General features: G+C 40.6%; 1 protein-coding gene across 1 annotated transcript in view; it reads right to left on the bottom strand.

Annotated features, from left to right (window-relative positions):
• The window catches only part of LOC142157928 (tyrosinase-like), a 101,623-nt gene extending 77,253 nt beyond the window's left edge, over window positions 1–24,370 (bottom strand). The window contains exon 1 of the mRNA XM_075211438.1: window positions 24,210–24,370. The gene's annotated coding sequence lies outside the window, so the exon portion shown is untranslated. The remainder of the gene's footprint in view (window positions 1–24,209) is intronic.
• Window positions 24,371–25,268: the final 898 nt, after the last annotated feature.

Below are 25,268 nucleotides of genomic sequence, written 5' to 3'. Positions count from 1 at the left end.
CAGCTGTACATGATTAAAGAAATCCTAAAAACATGAACTGGATATGGCCCTTGAGGACAGGTTTGCCCACCCCTGTGATAGAGGGTAGATAGTCAGATGAAGTTGGATAAACACAGGCAGGTACAGAGGTCGTGGTCAATATACCAAGCCGGGTAGGGTACACTCTGAGGTACACGGTGCCAAGGACAATCCAGAAAGTGAGGTTAGTGAACAAGCTGGGTTGGATACACACTGAAATATGTGGTACCAATGACAATCCAGAAAGCGAGGTCAGTAAACAAGCTGGGTCAGATACACACTGAAGAAAGAAGGGTTAATCCAGGAAATGTAGTCAGACAAGCCAGGAATTCACTAGGAGTCGAGAACCAGAAAGCACAGCAGGAGCCAGAAGCAGAGGTTAGCAACCTGTCTTCTCTTGCTCCTCTACCCGACCGATAAGATGCTCCAGGAGATCTCGTGGAGGAGGTTTGCCGGATCCCTCCAACTGTTGCTCTGACACAGACAGTGTGTCAGAGTGATCTTATATAGTGCAGGGAGTTTCAAAATCCCCGCCCAAAGTCACATGATAGCAGCAACAAGCAGGAAGTATAAAAGAAATTCCTGTGATCAGGAGCGTGAAACAGGTAAGTTCCTCACAGTATCCCTCCCACGGCTGGACTCTGGACACCCTAAAGGGTTTGTTAGTAAACCTCTTGTGAAAACGCTTCAGAAAGTCAGGAGCATGAAGGTCTCTAGCAGGAATCCAGGAGCGTGTTTCTGGGCCATATCCTTTCCAGTCAACCAAGACTTGAAGAGAACCTTGCGAGATACAGTTAAAAATCTCAATAATTTTGTATTATTGTTGGTCTTTTACAGAGACAGCCAAAGGAGGTTTCCAAGTGGAGGAAAATTTATTAATGACCAACAGTTTCAAAAGAGAAACGGGAAATACTTTGGGAATGCTTAAGGTAGGGGTTAATTTTAACCTAAATGCCGCAGGCTTGATAACTTCCAGGATTTTGAAGGGTTCAATAAAACGTGAAACAAATTTTCTGGAAGCTACTTGAAGGCTAAGGTTCCAAGTGGACAACCAAACGTTGTCTCCAGGGGTAAGTAAGGGGGTAGGACGGGTCTTCTTGTGAAAAAATTTCTTGACGGAATTGGAAGCAAGGATTACATTTTGCTGAACTTTTGACCATCGAGAGGAGAAGTGTTGGAGAAGGAGAGCCACAGCAGGAACTCCCCAGGCTGGAAGACCCAAAAATGGAGGAAGTTTCGGATGAAAGCCTTGGAGAGCAAAGAAAGGAGAAACTGAAGTGGACTCGTGATGCAGGTTACTATGGACGAACTCTGACTAAGGTAATAAGTCGACCCAGTTGTCCTGTTTAGCAGAAATATAACATCTGAGGAACTTCTCCAATTTTTGATTAGTCCTCTCAGTAAGATCATTGATTTGGGGATGATAGGCGGAAGAGAATTTTAGCTTGATCCCAAAAGCGCAGCAGAAAGCTTTCCAAAAGCTGGCTGCAAATTTTGTCCCACAGTCAGAAATAATCTCATCAGGACATCTGTGTAACCGGAAAATCTCCTTGATAATTTATTGAGCCAATGTAGAAGCTGATGGAGAGCCTTTTAACGGTACAAAGTGAGCAGCACAAGAGAGACAATCCATGACAACTCAAACAGAACATCCTTTAAAAGGAGGTACGTCAATAATGAAATCCATCAATAGATGGCTCCAGGGATGATCAGGAATGAGAAGATGATGCAACAGGCCATAAGGAGACTGTCTGGGGACCTTATTCTGAGTACAGACCGGACAAGCAGAAACATACTCCTCAACCTCGGACTGCAGGGAAAGCCACCAGTAGCTACGGGATATTAACTCCTTGATCTTCTTAATACCAGCGTGGCTGGCAAAATGAGTTGAGTAGTTTACCATGTAGGTGGGAAGGTATAAAGGTCTTCCCATGAGGAATTTCCAAGTCCGTGGATGTAGTTGCTTTAATACATTCAGGATTTAGAATGGGTGTATGCTTATCTTGTTCCTCCAAATCAGTAGAGTCAAATGAGCGGGAGAGAGCATCTACTTTTTTTTTTTTTTATCCTGGTCTGAAGGTGATGCAGATATTGAAGTGGGAGAAAAATAAACACCATCTAGCCTGCCCTGGGTTCAAGCAGTTCGCTGATTGAATATATATATAAAAGTCTCTAATGATCTGTGTAGATTGTCACAGGGAATTGAGCTCCTTCTAAAAGATGTCTCCACTCTTCCAGTGCTAACTTAATTGCAAGAAGCTCTGTAGATACAATATCATAATTCCTCTCTGCAGTGTCAGCCTCCAAGTGAAAATCCACACAGAAACAATTTCCCAGAGGAGGATTTCTAAGAACACAACGCCAACTCTGACAGAGGATGCATCTACTTCTAGGTAGAAAGGCAGGGTGGTATCTGGTTGTCGTAGAATAGGAGCAGAGGTAAATCCCTCTTTGAGTAAGCCAAAAGCCTTAACAGCTTCGGATGGCCAATGTTAGAAATTGCAGACTAGTTGGTTAAAGCGGTTATTGGAGCAACCACAGAAGAGAATCCCCTAATAAATTGTCTATAATAATTGGCGAATCCTAAAAATCACTGGACAACTTTGAGACCGACGGGTTGGGGCCAGTCTAAGATGGGCTTGAGTTTCTCAGGATCCATTTGAAGCCCAGAGCAATACACTATAAAGACAAGAAAAGGAAGCTGGTTCTTTTCAAAAACACATTTTTCTAGTATACAGAACAATCGATGTTGCCGGAGGCGCTGAAGAACAGTAGATACATGTTCGCAATGAGAGGCAACGTCAGGTGATAATATGAGACTATCATCCAAATAGATGACCACGAAATGTTACAGGATGTCCCTGAAGAACTTATTGATAAACTTTTGGAAAACCGTAGGTGCATTACAAAGCCCGAAGGGCATCACTAAGGGCCTGATCCATTAGCGTTCTTTTCTGCCGATTTTGTGTGGATAATATGAACATCCACTCTGCACATGCACAGAACAGGGAGATAAGAACTAAAATATGTCACTTAAGTTAAGTTTTTCTTATGTTAAGATCAAAATCCTTCTTAACTTTACTTTAAAAGCTCTCCGACCTTTTAAGATAAAAGGGTTGGGAAAGGGTGGGGAATCGGCGGAGATCGTAGAGACTTAAAAAGAGTAGGCATTTACCTTGTGATCCGTCAGATCGATAAGAAGAAGTACTTAGCGTTTTTCTTAAATTCATGCTTAACACTTAAAGAAGCTCAGGGTCATGTTTAAGTCCAAAAAGGCTATAGCAGCAGCACTGAATAACAACACTAAACTGTTGAAAAAGCATTGTTTGTTTAAAATACCCCTTCTCACAACTAAATATGCACAATATACATCTTAATACACTTCACTCAGAATATTTTTTTATATATATATATATATATATATATATTATATATAAATATATATTATGAAGATACGTGGTTCCCAAATCACTCAGACACGGTATTAGAGGAAAAATAGAAGGATGATTTATTCTGCAGCACGGCTCCTTAACGATAGCAGGTCTAACAAGTGAGGAAATTAGTTCAAATAAATCCAGTGAGATATGATCCCCAGCAACTCTCTGGCAGAGCATCACCTCTTGGCCAAAAGTTAATCACACAAGTCCAGCTTCCCGGGTAGCCTCTTTTATCACCTCCAAATCCCCCTTTGGGATCTGTCTGCCCAGTGAAGTTGGAAAAGGTCTTGATTGGTGAGCTGCTTACACTATACAGCCCCCTTCCCTACCTTCCCAGGTGTCTTCAATCAGGTGACACCTACTGGGTCTGGCTCCTGGCTGGCTGTAGAGCTCACTAGTGAACAATGGATAGAAAACAGAAATAACAATGATATCTTAATTCACTAGACATCTGAGTGTTCCCTGTGGAGGTTCAATTTAACCCCTGAAGTACTTTTCCAAGGATATGTTATAGATACCTCACTGATACTTCCTGATAACAACATGGCTGAAAAGTGCAGTTCAGGTATGAAGTAGATTAAGGGGTTGTAACATCATACACCATGCCTGATATTTTATATATATACATATATATATATATATATATATATATATATATATATATATATATACAGTGCTTTTTTTCCCATTGAACGCTGGGAACGGCGTTCCTGGACCTTTTTTTTTGGCTTTGCGGCGGCTTCTCCGTCGGCCTTTAACACACACAATAAAAAAAAAAAAAGTAAACAATACCATCTGGCCGGCGCGGCCGCGCCCTCCTCCCTTCTCTATTTCCAATGGCTGTCGGGCGTGATGTCATCACGCACGTCGCGCCCGACAGTCATTCACGGAGCTGTGAGGAGCAATCAACAAGAAGAAGAGCGCCGTGACAGAAAAGAAAACTGAAAAGAAGTGAAGAGGAGAAAGGAGGCAATAGAAAGCAAGGTAAGTTAGAGGAAAAATGGGGCGGCGTTTAAAAGAAAGTGGTCAGAAAAATAAATGGTGACAAGAAGAAGGAAAAAGGCCAGCATGAGAGGGGCAGGCCCAGGGCACAGCATAAAAACTCAAGGGGGACCAAAAAATGATTAGGGGCACTGGAACAGGATGAAAACTGAAGGGGGACCAAAAAATTATTAGGGGCACTGACACAGGTAAATAATTATTAGGGGCACTGACACAGGATGAAAACTAAAGGGGGACCAAAAAATTATTAGGGGCACTGACACAGGATGAAAACGGAAAGGGGACATAAAAATTATTAGGGGCACTGGCACAGGATGAAAGCTGAAGGGGGACATACAATACATATAATACAATAAAGGTATGTTAAGACATGAATATAAAAAAAATCATAAAATATTAACAAGATGTGAGTTCCACCACCTTTTTTTTTTTTTTTTTTACAAAAAAAGCACTGTATATATATATATATATATATATATACAGTGCTTTTTCTGTAATTTTGTATTGGAAATAACTGTGGATGCTAATTCTATGGCTAATAATTCGCAAGCATAAATAAACTTAGATTATACAATACTCAGTATAAACAAAGGCAAGAAAAAACAAATCCTAGCATAGTCTTCTATAAGTGACATACAGAAACATGGGGAAATACAAACTGCACACAGATGTGGGGGTGACTCAGGATTTGAACTCATGACCCTACTGTTGGAAGGTGGATTTTCTATCCACTAAGGCAACATTCAGATGGAAAAGACATACATTATACAGACTACAACGACAAGCACAACAATACACCATGGCTACACATGATCTAGGACCGGTGCTAGTGGCCTAGTGGTTAGCACTTCTGCCTCACAGCACTGGGGTCATGAGTTCGATTCCCGACCATGGCCTTATCTGTGTGGAGTTTGTATATTCTCCCTGTGTTTACGTGGGTTTCCTCTGGGTGCTCCGGTTTCCTCCCACACTCCAAAAACATACTGGTAGGTTAATTGGCTGCTATCAAAATTGACCCTAGTGTCTCTCCCTCTGCCTGTCTCCCCCTCTGTCTGTCTGTTTGTCTCCCCCTCTGGCTGTCTGTCTCCCCCTCTGTCTGTCTGTGTCTGTGTGTGTCTATATTAGGGAATTTAGACTGTAAGCTCCAATGAGGCAGGGACTGATGTAAATGAGTTCTCTGTACAGCGCTGCGGAATTAGTGGCGCTATATAAATAAATGATAATGATGTAATCACATATGAAACAAATGTTGTTTGATTGTTTTATGTGCTCAAAACAAACATACAACACAACACAGGCACTAGTGGAAACCTAAAGTGTTAATGAGCAATTAAATCAACAATTGCACACACCTTCTTAATTACCGACACGAATCATGTTTTTTTATTTTTATTTAAAATAAAAAAGTCTATGCAAATGCAACTCAGAATAAATTGCAATCAGAAATAAACGTAAACATATTTTATCAGTATAAATTTTACAAAGAGATACCCGTAAACAGCGTTGCATAGACCCAGCATCAGATCTCGTTATCTGATACCACAGTGGCCCATACACCTGCATACACTTGTCTCATTACAATCCACTATAAAATGCACACTTGAAGTTAGTTAGAAGTCTAAAGTGGAGTTTACGGGTGTGGATTTGTAAAGTGGACTTTTATTTGTATTGAGAGTTATATTTGCTTGTACTCTTTTATAGACACTTTAAAAGTTAGTATCTGTAAGATATTTTATGTTTCAAAATAACAGTGCATCTCTATTTTCATATATAATGTGCATTTTAATGTGTGTGTTGTTTGTATTATAAACTTTAACCCGTGTGTGTGTGTGTGTGTGTGTGTGTTGGGGCGTGTTGTGAAGCTTTTCAATCTAATATCTCAAGATGAATCTTATATGTTTTGCCACTTACCCATGTTACATGTTTATCAAACAGATTCCCAGCTCTCCTGAAACTGTAGAGGCAGGCCACTTCAGGTTCCATACTGATTTGCAAGGTAAAATCTTTTTCTAATATGGTTTATAGCACACTTTTTAAATTCTATAAGATCCTAAAAATAGAATTGTTGTTTGGTGATGAAAGTTAAGGCATGTCTAATTTTTCTAAACATATACAAATGCATGCACCAGACAGATTTTACTGAACACATTTTTTACTTTTGAAATCTGCAAATATTTTCTAATCGGGCTCTAAGGGTTTGCTTCTGCCCCTGCTGAGATTATCAGACGTGAGATTTCTAGCCATAGCACTTAGAAAAATAATGTTGAAGTTTGACTGTTAGAGCTAAGCTGAAAAAAAGACCAAAGTAAAGGCTTTCATTGATGAACTACCAGGCCTTAGCTGGGAGATGTCTGCCTCACCTGGAAATTATTCAGCAATCAACCATAGTCTATGTTAATCATATACCCGACTCATTATGTGAATGTTCGTCCCTGCCCAGGTGAAGTACATCAAGTAAGTGTTGTGTCTCTTTATTGATTTTAAGGAACTGATTTGTCAATGTGTTCAAATGGAGATACCTTACATTATCTTTCATTTTTTGGATAAGTGAGAAACAGACATTTTAGTAAATAGCTAAATGTGTGTAATTTATTCTAACAGACCTTATGACCCAGCTGTCAGCTGGAGCACAAAGGAGGTGCGGCCAGGATCATCTCATGGAGGAGGATCAGGACATGAAGGAGTTGCCTTTGTAAGCATGTAAGTATCTATAGTTAGTCCTTTTAGGTTATTGGGGGACCTGTGTTACAGTTAAGGCATCAGAAATTGTGGATTTTAGAAATGGAAAGTACAGGTGTGTACAAAGTACACACAGTCAAGTAATATTATATTTCAAAATGGCCTAATGTTGATCTATTTTTCTATAATATTTTAAACAGATAAAGAAGACAGCAATTATGGGTTCCAGAATGACCTGTCTTGCAACACCTCTAACCATGGGGGGAAAAAACAACATCCATATGTTTGTCTTTGATGTTATTTTTTTGCTTTTTTTTTCATAAAGGATTTTGTATTTACAGTTTGTTTTTAATATGTGTTTTACTTGATAACTGAAAATGTGTTTATATATAAATATTAATATTTTAAATTCTCAATACTCATTCTCCTGTAACTCTCTGCTGCTTTGGATACTGTTTAATACCCTCTACGCCTACACATCCTTCACTCCATTGTCCATCTAGACAGAGTTATTTACTGGTTCACTTCCTACCTCTCGAACCGCTCCTGTAGTGTATCCACCTATGGCACATTCTCCCCTCCAATCCCACTATCTATTGTGGTTTCCACAAGGCTTTTTTTTCTTCTAAATGTTGTACTTTAATATTGTGCACCTCTTCTCTTGGGGTACTAATTTGCTCATTTGGCCTCCAATACCACCTCTATGCTGAGGACATCCAAATGTACATTGCTTTCCCTGACCTATTTCTTTCAGTAATATCTGTTGTAAACCACCGTCTTTCAGCATGTGCCCCATGGATGTCACAACGGTACCTAAAGCTCAACATGTTCTAAACGGAGCTATTGTCACTCATGCCAGAGTCACCAACTGGCATCCAATCTCCCTCAATGTCAATAACACCACTATACCCTCTGTATTGCATAAAAATTAATTCCTCAGTAGGTTTGTGATGAGGATAGGAGGACCAGATTCCTAAAGGAAATTATGTCCCAATAAATTTGTAACTTTGAACCTTAGCAAAACCATTTCACAAAGTAATGTTTTAAAATATATGTCTGTAATTTTAAACATAAGTAAATTACTGTCTGCTTTTTCTGGTAGTGGCACCAAAATTTTAAACTTAATTTCTACACTTATATTTACAACTCAGTTAGGACAAGAACTACCACACTTATAAATCTAGTGCCTGTAATTACAGGTTCCTGCTATCAAGTGCCTGTAATTGCGAATAGTTGAGTACATTTCCCATCGATTGCCCCCCCCCTTTGCTAGGATACGATGAATGAATGACAGGCAGACATTTTGCACACAGGTGTGGAAGAGATCCGTGAGTGACGTGAGCTCGCCCACACGTGCTCTGAGAACCAATCATAGAGCATATTATTGGAAAGTAAAGCATTTGAGCTGCAGGTGTTGGCCGAGTCCATGGATAGTATGCCTGCAGGGAGATACATCTCCAACGAGATGAAACTCGTTGGAGATATATATTTATATGCCACCAAAAAGTATTAGTCCTCTGGCTACTAATGTGTTCAGCATCCCATTAGCCTTTGCAGACAGAATAAATTTACCACAAACTTTACACCTAAGTTGATTCCGTCAAACAGCACCCCAAGAAGTAATTAATGTATGATAAATAATGTAAGCATGCTAATTGTGTTTTTTTTCCTTGTTTTTAACAGCTACAGAAGACACCAGAACTGGGGAGGGGAACCCACCATCGGTGGGTTTGCTCATCGAAAAAATTTATAAATATAATAAAAAAATAAAAAAATATCAATTAATTTGGGTTTGTTTTGTTATTTGTTTTTAACATGTTTTTGTAATTTAATTTTGTTTATTAAAAAAATAAAATGTGAGTTTAATATTTTTAATGCAATTATAAAACATGTACACAGAGATAAATACAACGTGGTGCTTTACTCATTAATCCGGTAAAAAAAAAGTTTACAATTTTCTATTAATGCACTCCACATATACAAGCAGCCGCCTTATTCCAAATTCCAGATGGTTAGTCTGGAAATCTACATGAAAAAAAAGGTGAAGGAGGGGATAGGCGCCTAATAGTGCAGTATTGTTAAAACACCTTTATTCCAGTCAAAAAAATGTTAGCTAATGTGCGCACCAGATGATGGTAGGTATATATCAAGTGACCAATCCCTCGGGTATACTTGGGATTTATCTCCTGATGAAGTCTTAAGATATAGACGAAAAGCGTTGAGATCTAGAGAACAACTGCGGAATTATTTAAGACACTCCAGAGTTGTTGGATAAATTGTGGAACATCTTTGTATCCTTCCTCTGGAACTGTGGGGATGCTGGACGAGAGTGTAACAGATTCTGGATACTTCTACTACTAATCTTGATTAGCGCTGGCTTACCTGAGGTGCGGAGTCTAACGATCTCCCCGGTGTTCACCAAGAACCGCCGCAAGGCGGGGCTGGCTTCGCTGCCAGGAGTCGCAGGTCGCGGTCCTCAGGTTCGCCCCAAGATGTAGTACAGAGGAGTGGAGCGGAGGTTGCGGAGTCAGACAAGCCGGTTCGGTACACAGGAATGGAGGAAGGCAGAATCAGGAGGCAACTCGGAGTCAACAAGCCAGGTTAGGTACACGGGTCACAAGAACAGAGGAATGGTCAGCAAGCCAGGTCGGTACACAGGGATAGGAGAGCCAGAGGAGTCAAACAGGCAGAGATCAGCACACAGGAAGACACAGGAGACTGGAAGACACAGCAATCCACGAAGCACAGGAGCCAGGAACAGGTAAGTGTTGCTCTGACACTCAGCGAGTGTCAGAGTGAGGTTTTTATGCTGACAGGGATTCAAAATCCCCGCCTCTAGGTTGAGGTCATGTGACCGCATCCGGGTGCGGTCACGTGGTCTGGGATGCGGAAGTGCGGCTTCTGGAGCGGCGGGGTAAGTCCGTTACAGAGAGGGTGGCTTCTGGCTTACAACTACTTATACAGATAAGCTGATTTTACCTGTGACATTGTGAGTGCATTTATGTATGTTATTAAAGTGTATAATTGTTTGGAAATACTACACCATATGTGGCTTGTTTGCTTTGTTTGAAAGTGGTAAAGAATATTAAAGATGACTGAACAACATTGAAAGATATCGATAAGCAAGTTTTATTCTCTATCTGGTACGCACAGATGTGGAGTGCATGGTGTGGTGCTGGGTTCCCTATAGTCTCTGATACTGCACAATTATCGATCTCTATTTGTTTTTTATGAGACAAGAAATCTCCAAAGAATCTCAAGTATACCTGAGGGATTGATCACTTGATATATACCTATACCTACCATCATCTGGTGCGCACATTAGCCAACATTTTTTTGACTGAAATAAAGGTGTTTTAACAATACTGCACTATTAGGCGCCTTTCCCCTCCTTCCCCTTTTTTTTCATAATTATAAAACACGTCTTCTTGTTACTTTGGCAAATAATGATCACACATGAATCACATACATTAAGCTTTATTCTTCGTGGGTCACAACATGGTTTGGGCATGGTTCAAAGTTTATTTTTGTTAAATTGATTTCCCTTGTTCAGGCCCAAAAAGTGAACACAGATAAGGCCATGGTAGAAAATTGACCCCAGTGCTGTAATGTAGAAGTGGTAGCCATTAAGCCACCCTGGTGCACAAGTGTTGGCTGCATTGTTTTTTAGGGAAGCTGACCTACATAACATAAATGCGGAAGATGAAGAAAAGGTTTGGCAGACAATAGTTGCATTAGCCTCAAAGGAGCCTGTTCCTTCCAAATTAACCCCCCCTTCATTTGGAGAGGTACATCTAAAATATGAGGACAGATTTATAATTGTGGTAGAGCGTGTCATAGATCAACTTTGAATGTCACAGTAAAAATCAAGCTATCAAGTGTTTGTATGTTACATGAAAAAATCCATTACTTTCCTTATGTGCTAAATAATAGCCGAACACTACCCCTTGCTAATTAAAAACATCCACTGGTGTGGACAAAGCTAATCTTGTGTTCCTTTCCTTAATGATTCAGGCCCATAAGCAGCAAACAGACGCTAAGGTTATGTTTGGTATTTGCACTCATGACACCAGTGTTGTGAGACAGAAGTGCTAACCACTAAGGTAACGTGCTGATCTTAACTCCCATATATTTTTAGTAATAATGAAGTTTGAGAGGGGGGTAGCAGGTACAACTTTAACATTTTCCCCTTCTTATGAGTGCAGTGAATAAGGTGGTCTTTCCACAGCATTCCCTAGGAATCTGAGGGCTTTTTCATCCCCCTCCCTACCCTGTGATGAAAGCATTCTAGCCCTTCCCTGACCGGTGTGTGTGTTTGCAATTAATATTAGCAATAACACTTTAAATACATTTGTCCAAGGTAATATAATTATATAAATGCTAATGCAAATAATTAGGTAACAACAATTCAACACGATACACTCTAGATTGTGTTGTAACATTTGTAAACAAACCCTTCGCACCTCCCACTTTTCCCGTTCCATAATACGGATATATCTTTCAGTAAGAAAATGTTTGTAATCTGAGTTAAGAACTTCTTAATTTCTGTAGTTGTTCTTATCTCCAGGGATTCATCTTTGTTCGTATCTGGACTTCTGATCCTTGTTGAATTGTTACTTTCTTACTTCCTGTTTTTTTATAAAATACTATTCCAATAAACTATAATTTCCCAACTGCGCTTGTAGTACACGTCTATTCAAATTGAGACAAAATGTACCAAATGAAAGGAAACAATATAAGCAACCTAAAATGCAAATATAAAATTGTAATATTGTATTAAAATATATGGAAATGGGGTAATCCTAGAGAAGCGTTCATGCAACCAAAAAAGGGCGCCCAGTGAAATAGGGTTGGCTAGAAAAGACTCTGCTAAACACATGTGGATAATGGGCACCTGAACTGCGATCTTCAAGACCTGTTGAATATACTACATGAATTTACTATGCTACCATTTTGAGAACATTTTTTAGTCTCTACTAAGTTGTTGGGAGCTTCAGCCTCAGGATTTATTGACATAAATGGAAAACATATAATTGACTATATCTACTATTGAGGATTATTGAACGTTGCCGATTCTTGACACCGCCTTCACAGTGTGGTCTTTGGACTTCCGTCACATTTCATATTCCATGCTGAATTCCGGGACTTGCAATTCATATGTTGATTGACGCTGTCTACTTGTGTCACTGGACTTTTTCACTGGGCGTCCTGTTTTTGGTTGTAAGAACACTTCTCTAGGATTGCCCAATTTCCATATATTTTAATACAATATTACAATTTTATATTAGCATTTTTAGGTTGCTTATATTGTTTCCTTTCATTTGGTACATTTTGTCTCAATTTGAATAGAAGTGTACTATGAGTGCAGTTTGGCAATTATAGTTTATTGGAATATTCAAGAAGGAAACCTTGGTCCCAATGCTGCTGTAGTATTCTCTTGGAACTTGGAATCTGAGCGCAGTGTACATTTCTACTTAAAATACTATTCACAACTTACGCACAAGATAAGATCGCTAATGAAGCAAGCCCATAGAGTTAGGGATGCACCAAGCATATTAGGGTTAGGTGGTGCACTAGGCTCAGAGGCAGATTGACCTTAGACCCTACCGGGACTTTTCCAGTAGGCCAGTGGCCTGATGAGGCTGCTTGAAGGCCACCAGTTGGAATTTCTATCTTTATTTCAGATATAAAATAAATACATTTATATATATTGTGGCAAGTGCCTGCTACTGCTGAAGCACATGCGCACAACTTCTTCCTTTTTATGTAGTTTTATTGTTAGGATGGTAAATGTTTTGACACCATACAGATTCCACAGCAATACTTGGAGACCCTAAACGCTAGCTAGACATAGCTCAGCTCTCTCAAGACCAGCCAGCTTACCCAGCGTTGATCTTAGTGCACAAATGATATAAACAAGCTTTTATACCTGATACTCCTCCCCCAGCCTTAGCTTGATGGACAGGTGACACACCCACCTTCTCTTTAAAAGGAAACGCCCATCACTGGCTCTGTAATTCAAACAGACACAACCTGTCTGTTTGCTGAGAGGAAGGATTTCAAGTCATGTAAGTTAAACCAAATTTAAACAATTGCCTTTCATACATAGGCATTCAATCTAGGTGCATTACTGCACAAATGTTTTACTCTACTTCCCTGCTTTCTCTGCATATTGGCAGCTAAATGCCTCCTTTTGTTACATATCCCTCCCCCTAGCGTCTCCAAGTAGCGGGACGCGGACTTCGCGAGGAGCGCATATTTTCGTGACAACGGATCTGCATTTTTGTGTAGAATCCCGGGTCTATGTTCTACTGAGAACTTTAAAGGTTGCAGTGCCAAGAACCAGCGGGTTACCTTGGCATTTACCTCCCGGTTGTTCTGCATCCATCTCAATGGTGCATGGTCTGTTATTAAGGTGAACTCTCTGCCTAGGAGATAATAGCGCAGAGCTTCTGTAGCGCATTTTATGGTGAGACATTCTTTCTCCACAGTGGCATATTTTTGTTCCCTTGGAAGCAACTTACGGCTTAGGTACAGGACAGGATTTTCTACTCCATTCTTCTCCTGTGACAGGACTGCACCTGAGCCAACACCAGAAGCATCAGTTTGGAGGAAGAACCTCCGGGTAAAATCCGGTGCTTGTAGAACTGGGGAGGAACAAAGAGCTAACCGAAGATCAGACCAGGCGGTTTCTGCAGAGTCAGACCAGGTTAATCTATCTGGTCAACCTTTTTTTAACATGTCCGTTAGTGGAGCAGCTCTAGCGGTGAAGTGGCTTACAAACCGCCTGTAGTAACCTACTAAGCCTAAAAAGGTTCTTAACTGTGACTTTTTCTCCGGTCTTGCCCAATTTTTGACTGCCTCCACTTTGTCTAGCTGCGATTTGGCATGCCCTCGACCAACAACGTACCCCAAATATTTGGCTTCTCTCATGGCTATGGCACATTTCTCTGGGTTACCTGTTAACCCTGCTGACCTTAATGAAGCTAAGACCGCCTCAACTTTGGCTAAATGTGATCCCTAGTCTGGGGTATAAATCACTATATCGTCCAGGTAAGCGGCTGCATAAGCTGTGTGAGGTCGTAGCAATTTATTCATGGTCCTTTGGAAGGTGGCAGGTGCCCCATGCAATCCAAAGGGTAGGACTTTATATTGATAGAGACCATCAGGGGTGGAAAAAGCAGTCTTTGGCTTGGCCGTGGAAGTCAGGGGAACTTGCCAATAACCCTTTGTTAGATCAAGGGTTGTCAAATAATTGCTACCAGCAAGATTTTTCACTAGTTCATCCACACGTGGCATTGGATAGGCATCAAACTGCGACATACTGTTTAGGCGCCTAAAGTCATTGCAGAACCTAATTGTCCCATTGGGTTTCAGGAAAAGCACAATGGGACTATTCCACTCACTAGGGGACTCTTCATTCACATCTAACTGGAGCATTTTCTCGACCTCCTTTCTCACGTCCACCCATCTGGCTTCGGGAATACGATACGGCTTCTGCTTTACAATGACTCCTGGCGCAGTGACAATGTCGTGTTCGATTAAGGTAGTGCGCCCAGGAATGGAAGAGAAGACATCCCTGTTCCGGCGAATTATTTCTTCAGTCTGTTGTCTCTGCTGAATGGACAAAGCTGGCTCTATGGGCACTTCAGACTTTTCAATGGCAGTACTCACTACCTGAGGAGAGGTTTCCTCATCATGCCAAGGTTTAAGGAGGTTAACATGGTATATTTGCTCCTCCCTTCTCCTACCTAACTGGCGGACTCTGTAATTGACAGGACCGACAGCCTCTAGAACTTCATATGGACCCTGCCAATGGGCGAAAAATTTGCTTTCCTGGGTGGGAACCAGGACTAGGACCTTGTCACCAGGCTTGAAAGATCGAACAACAGCACTTTTATCATAACTTTTTCTCTGTCGTTCCTGAGCCTCTTTTACATGTTGCTGCACAATGGGCCCTATCTTTCCTAGCCTCTCATACATTTGGGACACAAATTGTACTAGATTTGGCTCCCTGGGACCTTGCTGCTCCCACCCTTCTTTTAACATATCCAAGATACCCCTGGGCTGTCTCCCAAACAATAACTCAAAGGGACTAAACCCTGTTGAAGCTTGAGGTACCTCACGGATGGCAAACATCAAATAGGGAATAAGAGTGTCCCAATCTTTTTTCTCTTGAGCCACTGCTTTCCTGAGCATGTGCTTTAAAGTGCGGTTAAAGCGTTCCACCAAGCCATCTGTTTGTGGATGGTATACAGAGGTATGAAGTGCCTTAACCCCTAGAAACTGGCACATGTCCTTCATCAGTTTAGACATGAATGGAGTACCCTGATCTGTGAGAATTTCTTTGGGTATTCCCAAGCGTGTAAACATCAATACAAGTTCTCTAGCTATGGTGTTGGACTTTATGTTTCCTAGGGGAATTGCCTCTGGATACCTGGTTGCATAGTCAAGCACCACTAGTTTATATTGGTGCCCACGTGCGGATTTTTCCAGTGGCCCCACAAGGTCCATAGCTATCCGTTCAAAGGGAACTTGTACTATTGGTATTGGAATGAGAGGTGCCCTGTGCAAGGGTTTGGGACAGGTTCTCTGACAAATGGGACAGGACCGGCAATACTTTTTCACGGCCATGTGTGCCCCGGGCCAGTAAAACCTAAGCAGAACTCGTTCCCGTGTTTTATCCTCCCCTAGTTGTCCCCCACAGACATGTGTGTGTGCTGCTTTTAACACTAGGGTTACATGGACCTGAGGAACCATTAATTGTTCTACTTTTTCCCCCTGCACATTAGCAACTCTATACAGGAAATTATTTTTAACAATAAAATATGGTATACCTTCTGCAGGCTGGGCGGCTTTCGCTACCCCATTTACCTCAGTCACACTTTTAAAGGCATGTTCCAAAGTGGCATCATTAAGTTGGTCTCGAGCAAAGTCCTGCAGAGGAAACAAAATTGGTATTGCGGACCAGTCCGTATCCTCATTGACAGGCGGGGTGGTCTCATCTGCGACATCACCGACCAATGCTAGTTTGGACTGTCCATGTTTCCCCGCAGGTGGATGCTTTTGTGGAACTCCTGCTGTGACTCCCAGGATGGCATTCCGGTTTGGCGGTTCCCAAAGATCGATGTCCAGATGTTGTGGATCTTTAGGCGGTTCCTTTAAGACCGGGCTTCCGACCGTTGCATCAGTTGCTGGCATGTCCGGCCGGATCCGCTCACCGAGGACATCATTAAACAGTGGGAAGTCTCGCCCCAAAATGAGTGGATATAGGAGTTTAGGTGCTATGGCAGCTATCACCATAACAGTTTTGTCTTTGAGTGTGACTGGTAGTATTGTTCTTTCATACTCCTCTGTCGTGCCATGTACGCAAAGAACCTTCACCTTGGGCAACCGAGAAGTTATGGTTTCGGGTAAGGTAGAGCTGGAAACCAATGAGAGTTCACTCCCCGAGTCAACCAAGGCCAGAACAAGGTTCTGGTTGATTAGCACAGTCCCCCGGAACAAACAAGGACTTCCTGATGTGGGACTCATGGTAAAACAGCTTGGAAAAGCAGGCCCAATATGTGCCACGGAACAGTCCATGGGTTAGTTTAGGGCACTCTGCATTCAAAACACTTCAGATTAGACAGCTTTGCACCTGGCCCTCTGTCCGTAGCAGTTATGCCATTGGGCTCTGTAGCAAGGATTGTCTAACCTGGCTTTTGGCGTGGCAGCGGCTTTGGCACAAATGCAGGTTCTTTAGTCATTTGCTGTAGCGCACAAAACCTTTCTACCACGGTGGCAAGCTCTTCATAAATTTGTGGGTCTGATTGCAGAACCCACCTTTGCAAATCGCGGTTCAGACCTCGGATGCAGTGATCTATCGCCAGAACTTCAATAATCCGAGAAGGCGAATTCTCCTCAGGCTGCAGCCATTTCTTTAAAATTTTAGAAAGCTCAGCCACTTGTGCTCTGACCGGTTTTTCTTTAACATAGCGCCATTGGTGATAGCGCTGGGCTCGGCCTGGCCCGGAAACTCCAATGCGAGCCAATATCTCAGACTTTAGACACAGATAATCAGAGGCCCGTTCCTCATCTAGATCCATATAAGCTCACTGAGCTTCACCAGTCAGATATGGCGCCAGTCTCTCAGCCCAATCTTTAGGAGGCCATTTGCCCTTTTTGCAAGTCTCTCAAAGGACACCAGATATGCTTCTATGTCATCACCTGGCGACATTTTCTGGAGAACAGGACCAAGTGGTTCATTTCTGTCATGTCTCACCTGACTTAACTCTTCTCTTAAGAGCCTTGTGTTTTCCACATGTGCCTCGGCAACTCGTAGCATCTGAGCTTGCTGTTCTTGCTGCGCAGCGGCTACATTCACGAGGGTTCTCAGTACTTCCTCTATGTTGACGTCTGCGCGGGTTGGGTAGCGGAAACTTGCTTCCCGGAGCATCCCACTTCTGACACCACTTGTGGCAAGAGCCCGCTACTGCTGAAGCACACGCGAACAACTTCTTCCTTTTTATGTAGTTTTATTGTCAGGATGGTAAATGTTTTGACACCGTACAGATTTCACAGCAATACTTGGAGACCCTAAACGCTAGCTAGACATAGCTCAGCTCTCTCAAGACCAGCCAGCTTACCCAGCGTTGATCTCAGTGCACAAATGATATAAACAAGCTTTTATACCTGATACTCCTCCCCCAGCCTTAGCTTGATGGACAGGTGACACACACACCTTCTCTTTAAAAGGAAACGCCCATCACTGGCTCTGTAATTCAAACAGACACACCCTGTATGTTTGCTGAGAGGAAGGATTTCAAGTCATGTAAGTTAAACCAAATTTAAACTATTGCTTTTCATACATAGGTCTTTACATTCAATCTAGGTGCATTACTGCACAAATGTTTTACTCTACTTCCCTGCTTTCTCTGCATATTGCCAGCTAAATGTCTCCTTTTGTTACAATATATATATATATATATATATATATATATATATATCTATAATATAAATGTCTAGTGGCGTGTGTTAGTCTGTCTGTGTGTGTGTGAAAAAAAAACAACCTAGCTGCAGCGCCACCTGCTGGGCAGAGTTATACACTGACCTATATATTTCTTGAAGAAGAAGTGACAGTTGGGAGTGGTTGGTGGTTGCCGGGGGTGACCTACTAAATTCTTAGTGTGTGTGGAAAAAACCCCTCAAAAAGGGCTGAAATTTGGTATACTGACATTATTGACGAGTTGAGGGGTCAAACTCATTTTCGTGAGGTAATTTTACCTCATGAACACACATGTGTACTGGGGCGGATCCAGGGAGGTGCGATCAGGGCAATCGCCCCCCCCCCCCCCTAGCAGGGGTTTGCTGCCGACGGCTGCACAGTATGTGCAGGTCCGTTTGGCAGTGACAGTGTGCTGCCCGGCTGCTCTGATTGTGTTTTAAACACACTGTCCCTGCCTGTCACTGCCGAGCGGACCTGCACATACTGTGCAGCCCCCGGCAGCCTCAGAAGTCGGAAAGGGGGCGGGGCCTAAATCGCCCCGCCCTAACATCCCCCCGGGGAACAAACATTGTCTAGATCCGCCCCTGCATGTGTAGCGGCGTGTGTTAGTGTGTGTCTGTGGAAAAAAAACTATTTTCTCACAAAGGGCTCATCCGAATGACCTGAAATTTGGTATACTGACATTATTTGACAAAAAATGCATGAGTATCATGCACGGGTTAACTTGTATATATATATATATATATATATATATATATATATATATAAAACCAACAGATTGATATATATATTGGCGCTAGTAACCACAATGTAATAACAATGATATAAATATATCAATTGAAGATGCAGTATCCAAAGGAAAAGTTCCAAATATGTAGTTAGCTCAAGTATGAGCGGCAGCCACGATGACCTGTAGCCAGATGGTTAGTCCGGAAAGGGAAACACTGCAACAGAAGACAGGCGGGGCGCCTCAATGTGTATTATCAATTGTATGATATAAATAGATGTAATGTGTTGCGTACCGTGAGGTAATAATAGGTCGTCTAGTCAGAGATGGGAGATCCTCCTCATGGGCTGTTCCTCCCAGTTGTTCGAAATATCGGACAATCCAGAAAAAAAGGCAACATAGAGTAGTATTGTCAAGTAGAAACCACACCACTTGTGGATATATATACCACCTACTAGTACTGGACTTCCTTAGCGTGAAGGAACACATAAGCCAGAGTGAAGATGAGTATAATATATGGGACACCAATGTGAAACAACCATCTATAAGATTATAAACTGCGTACCAGATGGTCTCAAGGTAGCGGCATGTAGTTGCTTCTTTATAGGTCAAATGTATAATGTTTCCATCCCAGCCTCATTCATTGGCGGCGAAAATGATAAGAAAGGTATGGTATAAAAATACAATAGCACTTTATTAAAAAAAGAGTAAACGATGCACTTACAAGAATTGCAGATAAGCACTGATAGGGTAGGCTCGACGCGTTTCGTCTCGGTAAAAACGGGACTTCCTCAGGAGCAAAATAATCATAGATATGTAAAGCGTATGTTTCCAGCCTTATATAAAGCAAAGGCGCCATCTTGGCGCATGCACAGATGCCGCCCATCACGGCGCATGCGTCAAAACAACTTTATTGATATTGACAAAGACATATATCAAAAAAACTTGTATCCAGTTAGTACAAACAAGGAATCTACATGTACAGTATAATGGCGCCCAATCGGCGCTAGATAGATATCTATGGTGATGGCAGACATTCATTACTCATACAAAGTGGTGGCATCACCTTGGACTATTACTGCTAATCACAGCGATTGCGTCAAATTAACTTTTTCAACCTTGACAGGTACATACATCTCAAAATGTGCACTGTAGACACAATATACATAACCACTGCAGCATGTTTGCTACTAGATAGATATCACAAATTATGATACATATATAAAAGTGACACAAAAACATAAAAATTGTGAAAAATATGTATGTAAACCCAACTATATTACATGGGTTTCACCAACATTATAATAAATACGATTTTAATAATTCGAAAACAAGGCTATAAAACTTATGTAATTACAAATGTAACCATGGTAAAATATACCCCATATTCACTCACTAGTACATAGGAGTGAATTCCATAACCATTAAGTATAGAAAAAAAAACTATGTGATAGACAATGTGCAAGGATGCAATTAATGGGAGGGATTACACATCAACATAGTATCTGACTTCCATCCTCATCTAAAAACAAAAAGTATATTATATACTATATCACCAAAAAGATGTTTTCTACTAGATGCAAAAGGAGGAGCCACAATATAATTAGCATAAACAAACTAGAATATGCCATTAATCCACATCTAAACTAGTATAGTAACACTAAAATCAGAAATTATAAGTTGTAATACAGTTATAAAAAGGGGCCTAACTCATAGTTCTCATTGAGACTGGAGGGAGTCATGGTGCCTAATTGAAAAATCCAAAACATCTCTCGTTGAGAGAGTTTACATTGTAAATTTCCTCCCCTTGAATTTAATGTTACTTTTTCCAAAGCCATGAATTTTAAATGTTTTGGATCGCTATTATGTTTTTGTGCAAAGTGTCTTCTATTGTATGGTGGTCATAGGAATGCTCTCTGTATTCTATGGTGGTCATAGGAATGCTCTCTGTATTGTATGACCGTCATAGAAATGCTCTCTGTATTCTATGGTGGTCATAGGAATGCTCTCTGTATTCTATGGTGGTCATAGGAATGCTCTCTGTATTGTATGGCTGTCATAGGAATGCTCTCTATATTGTATGGCGGTCATAGGAATTCTCTCTATAATGTATGGTGGTCATAGGAATGCTGTCTGTATTCTATGGTGATCATAGGAATTATCTCTATATTGTATGGCGGTCATAGGAATTCTCTCTATAATGTATGGTGGTTATAGGAATGCTCTCTGCATTGGGGTGGGGTAGTATTTTTCGATAATGATAATAACGACACTACCTACTTACAAAAAATTACCTATTACGATAAAGCCGACATGGTCAATGTATAGACTTACCAGAACACACCCACACAGATATCAATGCCGGCCATTTGGATTCGCATCACTGACAATTGCGACAGTGAGATTTCTGGTTTTAAAGCGGCAATGCAAGAACCTGCCGTAACTATTATGTACAACCTGTAATCCTAACAATAACCCTAATATTATGGACAACCTGTAACCCTAACCCTAATGTTATCTCTAACCCTAACCCTAACCCTAACCCTAACCCTAATATTATGTACAACCTGTAACCCTAACCCTAATGTTATCCCTATCCCTGACCCTAACCCTAACCCTAATATTATGTACAACCTGTAACCCTAACCCTAATGTTATCCCTATCCCTAACCCTAATCCTAAACCTAACCCTAATAATATGTACAACCTGTAACCCTAACCCTAATGTTATCCCTATCCCTGACCCTAACCCTAACCCTAATATTATGTACAACCTGTAACCCTAACCCTAATGTTATCCCTATCCCTAACCCTAATCCTAAACCTAACCCTAATATTATGTACAACCTGTAACCCTAACCCTAATGTTATCCCTATCCCTAACCCTAACCCTAACAATAACCCTAATATTATGGACAACCTGTAACCCTAACCCTAATGTTATCCCTATCCCTAACCCTAACCCTAACCCTAACCCTAATATTATGGACAACCTGTAACCCTAACCCTAATGTTATCCCTATCCCTGACCCTAATCCTAAACCTAACCCTAATATTATGTACAACCTGTAACCCTAACCCTAATGTTATCCCTATACCTGACCCTAACCCTTAGATTAAATTATAAAGGCAGCGGGTCCTTGCATTGCAGCTTTAAAAACAGAAATGTCACCGTCGCAATTGTCAGTAACGCGATTCCCAGTGCAATTTGGTATATATTTATTATCATCTGTAAGCCTTGTTTTCAAATACATTGTGCATTTTATAAGTATATTTATGATATGTATTTTAATAAATGGTATTGTTATTTTTATTTTCCGCTCACTGTTTTGGTATTTATCTAGGTTTTGAGCCATTTTCAATGCTGGTTTTTTTCATCTTAGGCAGAGGCAATGTGTTTTTTTAATTTTTTTTATTTATACTTCTATGGAAACTTTTGAACCGGTGGGAGACCAAACTACTACTATGAAATGGAAGCTAACCCTGGGAACTCCCTGCTGCTGGATTCATTTGCTCTGCTCACATAACCTATGCATGTACTCCACCCACTGGTGTGCTGACTCTGCCTTCTTGTGTCTGCTCCACCCACCATTGCAATGATTTGTCTCTTATGTACTAGCTCTGCCAACCGTGATAGGCTCCACCTGCTGCTACTCTGCCGACCATTGCGTATTGCATTGGCCTTGCCTAAAATCGATGTGTGGAAGATTAATGGTGTGCTTAATCCGCCTACTTTGTATTGGTCCCACTACCATTAAGTTGGTTCAGCCTATATGAGACCACATTCAGATTTTTTTCCAGGGTCACTTTAAGATCCCAATCTGCCCCTGAGCAGGCTGAACTATTATCTTGCAATATACTGTAGATACCAAAAAAGCTTTAATTGGGGTAACCTAGACATTTAGTTCATATTATCTCCCCTGTGTCATTTTTTAACATGATAGTATTACATTATTAATATTGTAGCATTAATAGTAAATATTCAAAATGAAATCCGCTTTCAAATGTAAAAATATCATATTTTACTCAGCAGCAATAATCTTATTACAAACATATGTTGATGTCATAATACAGGGACGATATTTTCAGCATAATATGTTGCGTTCACAGAAGTATCATTGTACTGGGAAGGTCTGTTTTACAGATAGTTTGAGAAGTATAAGGTAGAAGGAAATGCATTGTGGGAAGGAATTTCATCTATTAATGAAAGAAATCAGATCTGAATGAGATTGTGGTTGTAAATATTTTGATGTAAACAAATATGAAACATATCACTGTGTATGGGTGGTATCTTACATGCAACCTTTAGTATTACAACAACACCTCTGAACAATAACACATTTCAATTAGTTACTTCTCTTTCCAGAAGTGAAAAGTAAAAGTATTATTTTAAGTAAAATAAAAATTATATATTGAAATCGAACTAAATAAATGTATGTACATAAATATTCATGAGTCACAGAAGGTGGTAGTATTGCCAATACCAATTCTATATTTTAATTTCCAGCGGCAAATATAAATAATAAAACAATATTACTTGGCCTAAGGAAATTGTACCCTAACCCGACATCCACAAAAAAAACCATTTGGTATCTGCTCCCATTGTTCCTCATTGAACTGTTTTATCAGGGATGCAAATTGTTTCTTACTGGATTTAATACGTAACCCTATAAACGGGCATTTTCCACAACCCCAGGGTCTTCTCTCTGCTCACAACTTCAACAATGTGAATTAATTGACCTCTGAATCTAAATGCCCAGAAAACATTGTTTATGTTGTAAAATACAAAATACTTGAAAACTAGCAAATTGATTTTTTTACTTACTACTTTCTGAAAAGGCAATTTAAGGGAACACCATTCCTAAAATATGTTTTACAGTAATGCTCTACCAGTCCCTAAATTGTGCATGAAAACCATAGTCCTGTTGTGCTTTCTAACATACTCTACCCAGTGTATAGATAACATGTATCACCTTCATCTTTTGTTGCTGCACTATCTTCATTTTGTCAATATATTCCCGTGTCTATCATTTAACTCCCCAAACATGTCTCTCCACTATTTCAGTACAGAGTACTCTTTTCTCTTACACTATATATCGCTAACAAGGCATTTTCTTTGCTCTCAGTAAAACTTTAAACAATACCCTCTAACAATCCTGTACACACTCAACATTTTTATGATTGGTTATGTACATCAGTCATTGCAAATGTGTCTACCTACATCAACACACAGCTCACTTAACTTCTTCACGTATTTGTACACATTGTCTAAACATAGCCTATAGAATTCATCACACCCTTTGAGGGTCTCACTTCACATATATATATATAAGCACAAAAGCAAGTCCCCTTCTCGTACCTGTTATCTGCTGCTGGATTTCACCTTATCAGTCTCAGCAGTCCAACTCCAGAGCATCAATGATGAGACACTTTGGTTTATAAGATGCTTGGATGGGAGGAGATAGGTGTGTCTGTGTGATAGCTTCAGGCATAAGAAGAAAAACTCACAGAATTGTCAGGTTCCTCCTAGAACCAAAACGAACATCATTGATGTATTGATGTAACCTGAAATCTCTGGATCGGGTAATTGCTGAATTTAGTCACTGAGAGAGAGAAGCTCATTTTATAGAGTTTTAGCTTGACAGAAGTTAAACTTCAAAATAATCGCTTTTAAGTTTGTGGAGCAAGATTAAAGTGGAAAACTTTATTGAGGAGTTTAAATGCTGCTTTGATTTGCCTTATTTGACATATGCATCGAAAATTACATGGAACAGAAGCATGGATGATTGACTTTTGTAGCTTTCATGGGATCAGCCTTTTATCTCTATGAAACCAAGGTGTAAAGAGTATTTTTATCTTCATCTGCACATAATTCTCAATACACCACGTAGGTACATGTGCATTCATTGTTATGTTATATTTGTGTTCTTCATTTCATTATTTCATTCATCAAATACAAAATTGTTTATAGCAACATTAAACACACACATTAGGAGGGGGGTCATTCAGAGTTTGATGCAAGGCCTTGTTTTAAGGGTAAAATAATCTCTTTTGTATCCTTGTGTCCATATTACTCTATTTGCATATCTCTGAGCTGTGCCTCCTTACATGTTAATTGGCGGGGTAGGTGTGGGATGGGGCCTTTCGATGTAGGGTAGGTGGACATAAGGAGTGCTCACATACTTGCTGTGTACTTAGAGATCAACACAGCCACTCATACGATCATCAGAAGGCTTTCCTGTTCAGGTGCTCGTTCCCTGGTGCAAGATGTGCGCTGCTGCTAGTCATCATCAGCACAGACCTTTATAGTGTTAAATAACTGTTTACATAAATATTTGAAACAAAAAAGTTATATGTCCAATTCCCCTCCACCCTGCACCAGCACTAATGGCCTGGGCTGGTTGCGACAAACAGCGTG

Source organism: Mixophyes fleayi, chromosome 5 (genome assembly GCF_038048845.1).
Source record: "Mixophyes fleayi isolate aMixFle1 chromosome 5, aMixFle1.hap1, whole genome shotgun sequence".
Taxonomy (NCBI): Eukaryota; Metazoa; Chordata; class Amphibia; order Anura; family Limnodynastidae; genus Mixophyes; species Mixophyes fleayi.
This window is presented reverse-complemented; position numbering and strand designations above follow the sequence as displayed.